The 7,672-nt window shown below is 40.6% G+C and overlaps 2 pseudogenes; both read right to left on the bottom strand.

The window, feature by feature from the left end:
• Nucleotides 1–6,779, bottom strand: part of LOC138168153 (zinc finger protein 420-like) — a 43,351-nt pseudogene extending 36,572 nt beyond the window's left edge.
• Nucleotides 1–7,672, bottom strand: part of LOC138168138 (zinc finger protein 665-like) — a 552,079-nt pseudogene that overhangs the window by 14,578 nt on the left and 529,829 nt on the right.

Below are 7,672 nucleotides of genomic sequence, written 5' to 3' on the forward strand. Positions count from 1 at the left end.
GGAAGGAAGGAAGGAAGGAAGGAAGGAAGGAAGGAAGGAAGGAAGGAAGGAAGGAAGGAAGGAAGGAAGGAAGGAAGGAAGGAAGGAAAGAAAGGAAGGAATCTAGCCAGGGTCATCTCCAGTCATCCTGATGAATATCTGGCCACTGGGCCCAGATGGCTGTGGAGGAGAAAGTGAGGCCGGTGACCTTGCACAGCCCTCCCTCACTCAAATCAAAGTCAACTGCAAGTCATGTCATCATTTCCCTTAAGCTATGGTCCTCTTCGAAAACAAGGGAAAACACAACCTGGGAATCTGAGAATAGCAATAAGAGAAGAAAAATAAATAGAAGGAATCAGACTAGGGAGTGAGGAAATATAAACATCTCTTTTTATGGATGATATGATGATACATCCATGGAGAATCTGAAAGACTCGAGTAAAAAGTTCGTTGAAATAATCATTATAGTGAAGTAGCAGGATATAATGTAACTCACATAAATCATCAGCATTCATATATATCACCAACAAAACCTCACAAAAAGAGATAGTAAGAGACAACCCATTTAAAATAACTCTAGACAGTATAAAATTCCCGGGGGTACACCTGCCAGAAGAAACCCAGGAACTACATTAATAGAAATATTAAAGAATGTATACAAATAAAGTCAGATTCAAATAATTAGAGTGATATTAAGTCTTCATGGGTGGGCATGGTAAATAGCAAAATAATGACAATTCTACCTGAGCTAAGTAATATCTTCAATGCTATCCCAATTAAATGATCAAAACCTTATTTTATTGAGTTAGAAAAAAAGTAATCACAAAACTCATTTGGAAGAACAAAAGGTAAAGAAAATGAAAGGAACTAATAAAAAAAGTCACATAAAGGAAAAAGGTTTAGCAGAACCTGATCTTAAGACTGTTTTATAAGGCAGCAATTATCAAAACTACCTGGTATGTCTAAGAGCTAGAAAGGCAGATCAATGGAACATGGTAGACATACAATTTACAACAGCAAACAAATAAAGGAACTTTGTACTGGACAAGTGAAAAGACTTAGGATTTGGGGATAGTTCATTATCTGGTAAAAATTGTTGGGAAAACCAGAAGGAAATATGGCAGAAATTATGCATAGACCAACATTGTATATTATTTGTCAAGACAAGGTCAAAATGGACACATGAGCTATTTTTTTTTTTTTTGCCTTTTGGAGGGCAATTGGGGTTAAGTCACTTGCCCAAGGTCACACGGCTAGTTTTTTTGTGAACGTGAGCTATTTCTAATGAGAGATACTACAAGAAGGTTGAAGATCAGGGAACATATTACTTATTAGACTTCTAGACAAGAACTAAGACCAAGGGGACGGAGGGTTGGTGCCTGATTTTCTGTTCACAGATATTCTGTGCACTCAATGCAGCTTCTGAAGCTTAGATGCAACAAAGCATGAATTAGTTCTTTGCTGCTTGTGCTCATTTTATTTTTTGCTTTTTTTTGGGGGGGGGCAGGGGCAATTAGGGTTAAGTGACTTGCCCAAGGTCACCCAGCCAGTAAGTGTAAAGTGTCTGAGGCTGGATTTAAACTCAGGTCCTCCTGACTCCAGGGCCAGTGCTCTAATCACTGCACCACCTAGCCACTCCTGCTTGTGCTCATTTTGGCCTAACAATCAACACCAAGAAAATACAGATGCTGCATCAGCCACCCCCACACCATCCGTACCTTCAACCATGGGTTATAGCAAATGGAGAAGTTTTGAATGCTGTGGATCAATTCACTTACCTTGCTAGTGTGCTTTCTCAGGATATACACATTGATGAGGTTGACACAGGCATTGCCAGAGTCAGCTCAGTGTTTGGGAGACTCTGAAGGAAAGTATGGGAGAGAAGAGGCATTAGACTGACTACCCAACTGAAGGTCTACTAGCCGTGGTGCTGACCTCATTATGGTATACCTGTGAAAGCTGGACAGTCTGCCAGCACCATGCCAGGAAGCTGAACTGCCTTCATTTGAATTGTCTTAGGAAGATTCTGATTACCTGGCAGGAGAAGGTACCAGACACTGAGGGCCTTACTCCCGCTAAAGTGCCAAGCATTCAGACTCTGCTTCAGAGAGCACAACTCTGATGGGCTGACCATGCTGTTCGAATGCAAGATGTACCCTTGCCATAAAGACTATTTTATGGAGGACTCACACAGGGCAAGAGTTCACATGGTGGTCACAAGAAGAGATACAAGGCCACCCGCAAGGTCTCTCTGAAGAACTCTGGAATTGATTTGTGACATGGGAGACACTGGCACAGGACCACTTAGCATGGTGTGCCCACATCCAAGAAGGTGCTGTGCTCTGTGAGTAAAGCAGAATTGAAACAGCTCAAAGGAAATGCAGGATGCCCAAATTTAGAGAACTCAGCCCAAATGTTCTCAGGGACTATTTGTGCCCAACCTGTGGTAGAGCCTTCCACGTTCATATTGGTCTGACCAGTCACAGTCAGATACATTGAAACTTGATTTCAGCACAGTGATGTCACTGTGGCCCTCTTCCAGAAGGAAGGAAAGCAACCAACCAACGGGCAGGAGAACAATTCATGGATAAACAAGAGAGGAAGAGAATGAGGCGCGAAATAGGTCATTTTGATTACATTACATTAAAAAGGTTTTCTCCCAATAAAAGCAATGGAATGATCAGAAGGAGAGCAGAAAATCGGTGGGTGGGGAGGATTTATACGCAGTTTCTCAGATTCAATTCTCGTATCTCAAATATACCAAATAGACAAAGATCTTTGTAAAATCTATAAGAACAGGAATCATTCCCCAATTGAGAAACAGTCAAAGGATATGAAGAAGCAGTTTTCCAATGTAGAAATCCAAAGAATTTATAGTGAAATGAAAAAAATTCTCTAAATCACTATTAAGCAGAGAAATGCACATTAAAACAACCTAGAGACGGCATTTTGCGCCTATCAGGTTAGCTAAAATGAATGAAAAGGAGAGTGACCAATGTTGGAGGGGGTATAGAAAAATTGGTTGCTGGTGTTTGTTCATTGTTGTTACTTCATTGCTGGTGGAATTGTGAAGCGATTCTGGTGCCCAGAAGCTCTTTTCCAACCATCCTTCTTAGGTTTGGAATCCTATGGAATCCACAAAACTACCATCAACTCAATCACGAAATGTTAAGTTGACATCTGTAAGGATTCCTATGCCATTACCATATTGTCTGCTGATACCACATTGGACCCAGGCAATACTGACAGGATGCAGAAAGAGATGACAGTCCTAGCTCGCCAGCACAATGAAAATCAAGACCTGCCCCACCTGAGCACAAATATCCTGCCTGCTTTGGACTCTCCATCCTGACCTCTCTCCACCTTCCAACAGATGGGGATCAGCAAGCAGGGGTGAGATGAATCTGGGTTCTCCATCATCCACCACAAATGCTTCTGAATAGGCTGTATGTTTTTTAATGTTTTTTCTTTTGTTCTGTTCAAAGAGTGTGAAATGATGAATGTGCCCCCAATAAAAAATGGGATTGCCATGCCTTTTGGAGGGGAGGGAACTTGACTCAGCATTTAAAAACTGGAAAAGTGAAGGTGATGGATATGTTGGAGGTAAACATCCTCAACGTTCTACTGTGGTCTCAAAGACTCTGATCGTACATTTTTACAATGATCATTCTAATACTGTATAATGTAATGTTACAGTTACTTGCCTCTAGATCAATCCAGAGCAGGGAGAGGATGATGGGGCAGGGGAGGTGCTACCATGTTTCCCCGATAATAAGACACTGTCTTATTATTATTTTTGGACAGAAAAACACCAGAGGGCTTATTTTCAGGGGAGGGCTTATTTTAATGAACATTGACAGCAATTTTAATAAACAGGTAAATGTGAACAAAAAAATGTACCTTTATTCAATAAGCAAATCACTGGGGAAGAACAGGATGACGCGCTCACTGCTGCAGCTCTGATTGGATGCAGCTCAGAGCGCGGCGTGCATTTCACCCAGGGGGGAGGAGGGGGACGGTGCTGTAATGTATCATGTAGAGCAGGGGATCACCTTCACTACAGTAGCAATCTCAATAGGGCTTATTTTCGGGGGAGGGCTTATTTTAGAAGAATCTTACACAGTAAGGGGAGGGCTTATTTTTGGGATAGGTCTTATTATCGGGGAAACACGGTAATACATGCTTTACCGGTAAACCTTGAGGGAAAAACTTTGTATCTTCTGCCTTACTACTTGTTTTTTTTTTAATTGTCAGAGGGTAAGTGAATGGTCCCCTAAATTCCATCCCTGCTCCCAACACAGATGGAAAGGAAGACTTTACAGTCTCCCCAAGAGTATTATGAGGTTGGTAACATTACTTGGAGGGGGAGGGGAGAAGATTTACTTGATCACTGATCTAAGACCAGGTCAAATGAAAGCAGGCACTTTTAAGAAACTTAAAGAACAAGAATGTCAGAGGCCTGCTCTCTGTAGTACTGTAGAATGCTTCCTTTTTGATTTCTCAGTTATTCCTTGAACCACTTGCTTTCTTACTTCATGGGGTAGTTATACATAGGCAGCCTGAAGTCCTTCCTTTCAAGGGGCTAGTCTAGAGGAAAATAAAACCCATTGAGTATTTAGCAGTATTTTTAAACAGTCCATTTTGTAAGATATAAACCTTACTTTTGCCAAATGACAAGAATTTAGTCCATTTCAAAGTAATTTTACCCAAGCAGAATCACAAAATTTAAATCAAAATCCTGTTATTAAAAAAATTCAAGGCAAAAGTCACTTCATTATTATTATTTTTTAAAGATGTTTATCACATTCATTTTCAAAACTCAATAGGCAATGGGCCCCTCTAACCACATTTGCAGTATCTCAGAAAAATTTCACATAACAGTGTTTTTAAAAGCATCTTCTTCCAGTGGAAAGGCTTCACATTTCTAAGAATACGTCTAATATTGTTCCTAAATTCCACATGAAAACCACTAGTCTAAAAAATATCATGTCTGTTTTTAAACATGACACCAAACTCCTCAAGTTCTTAAATCAAATTTCATCCATTGAATTGGATAAAATCTTGTCCTCAGAAAATCATCTACATTATTGTCTTAGATATGTCATTTCCTCCGAAATCCAGTGACAAGCCTCAGCATTCGTCCTGTGCTCAGTGTGAGGCACTTTAGAATTACTGCATTCCTCCAACAGCCCTGGGATGGAGGGGCCATCACCATCATCATCACCATCATCATCACCATCATCATCTCCCTGTACTCTCCAAGGCTGGTCAAATTCCCCGATATTCTAAAATTACAAGGTAGCTTCTCAGCACAATTTCCCCTCAAATCAGTGTTTCATTTTTAGTAAGTGAAAATAACTAAACTTCTTTTCCACAAGGGTCCCACGCTTTAGGGGGCTCATTTTCAAAAAATATTCTTGATGATGCTCCCAGCTCCCATAACCATGTCTTTATTTCTCTGAGTCCCCCAAAGAAGCAAATCAAAACTTTTTATTTTTCAGACCTAACTCTGGGCCCCTCCCCCCAGCACAGCTGGCTCTGGCACTCCTGGTCAGCAGAGGTTCCCTTGATCTTCCTGAGCTCAGACGCTCAGCTCCCCTCACTATCCTGGGCTAAAAGTCCCTGTGACTGGATTGGGGCCACCTCCCTGCCCCACTCACCCCAGGGCTCACCCCTGGGTGTTATAGAGACCCTAGCCTGGCCCTGTTTACTTCTCCCAGGGAGGAAATCGAGGCCATGCCACAACTCTAATTAGCTTTTCCTCAGATGCTATTTAATCCCTTTTGTGGAAGAAAATCTGGGGAGCCTGAAATGTTCTGACCCTACTCCGACACCTTCCCAGAATCCTCTCCGAGAACCATCTCCAAGGTGACAGCAGAATCTCTTTAGAAGAGGGAACCCAGAATAGAGAAAGGGAAAGTGTTCATGGCTTAGGAAAGGCCCAGAATAAAGAAGCAGGAACTTGGTGTGAGGGAGAGGAAGGCCAAGAAAGGGGGGCAGAGTCAGAGAAACAAAAGAATGGAGAGAAATAGGGGAGTGTGTGCAAGGGAAAGGCCCAGGAAATGAAATCAAAAAAGGAAGTGACATGAAGGGAAAAACAGGAAGGGGAATTTTGCTGGACAGTTAACTGAGGGGGAAGGGAAGAGGAAATATTAAATACTTAGATAAGAGGGAAAAACGGAGCATTAAGCACAAATCTGAATCTGGGAAACAGTTTAACCTCAGAGGATGGGAGAGATGGGAATGTAATTGTAACTTTAAGTGGAAGTTAAAAAAAAAAGCAAAGAACAGCCAGCACATGACATTAAAGAAAATAAGACCCTATGTCTCTTGTTTACATGAAACACATTTAAAATAGTTAAAAAAAGACATAGAATAAAAATGATGGTCTGCTGGAAGGTGTGCTACTGAGGGGAAACTGACAAAGCAGGATTCCAGTCTGGCTGTCATACTCAGCAGAAACAATCATGAAAAACATGGGAAGGGATAAGCATGGCAAAGACATGATTCTGGAGGATTCATAGGGAGCCAAGTAAGAGCAGTGCTAAGATGCCAGGCTCCAAATGCCTTCCCATTTCCATTTATAAAGAAAGCAGTACTAGAAGTGTAAGCAGAGCCAGGACCAGGAAAGCAACACCACTTTAATAGTCCTCTCTATTCTGGATTAAGTCTCACATAGAGATAAGAAAAACAAAGTAGACAGGAATAGGGTGCCCCAGAGACTAAACCAAAATGACTTATGGTGTCTTCTGAAGGGGAATTGCTCAATAGACACATTTCTCAACACTATACAGAACTTCTACAGATATATATTTGGGATAGACAATAGAGGAACGTTGCCCTTATACATATGTGGAATGGGGTTTTGTCACATGAAATTTTTCCTGATGAAAAAAATATTTATTTAAAAATGCACGTTAGCACTCAGATAACTTCACAACTGTGGGTAGGAGAATTCTTGATTTAAGATCTAGGTAAAAAAATATAAAATTCTAACTACGTAAAACTTAAATGTTTTAATTAAGCAAATACAGACAAATTAGAAGAGAAAATGTAGTAGGCAGATCATATAAAAAATTTCATTAAAAATGCTCCCCCCCCCCAAGTTATTTATATCCACTATAGAGAGAGAACTGACATCCATGTGTACCAAGGACCAGTGCCAACACATCAGTGCTGAAAGGACAGGAAGTTTTCCACACTCCTGACAACCATAAATGGCATGTGAAAACATGCTCCAAAGCACTGATTGAAAGAGAAAGTCATGTGAAAATAATTTCATCACTTGTTGTCATGTCTCCAAGACTGAAGGAACTAACAAATAGGAAATGATCAATATTTCATTTTTTTTAATTTAGAAAATCACAAACATGAAACAAAATGAACATTTATATTCACCATAAAATAGAAAAAGAGCAGGAAACACATATGGTTAGCTTGAATTTCTCTTTGAATAATAATTAATTCCAAATAATGCTTTGAAAGCCTTCCTTCTATGTGTTGCGTGTATTATCACAGCGATTTCCTTCCTCACTATTTTGTGGTGTGGAGGATCAGGGGCAGGACACGTGTATTGCTAGTGCCCCTCCTACTTTCATTCTCTTCTACCCAAAACGGGGAAAATAAAAAACCAACCATCAAAATAATTGGACCAAAAGCACCTAGCTAAGGAGCCCAAATTCCCACACTGTCC

The sequence above is a fragment of the Petaurus breviceps genome, unplaced genomic scaffold (genome assembly GCF_028583685.1).
Source record: "Petaurus breviceps papuanus isolate PSGF00001 unplaced genomic scaffold, PetGlider_PUasm1.0 355, whole genome shotgun sequence".
Classification (NCBI taxonomy): Eukaryota; Metazoa; Chordata; class Mammalia; order Diprotodontia; family Petauridae; genus Petaurus; species Petaurus breviceps.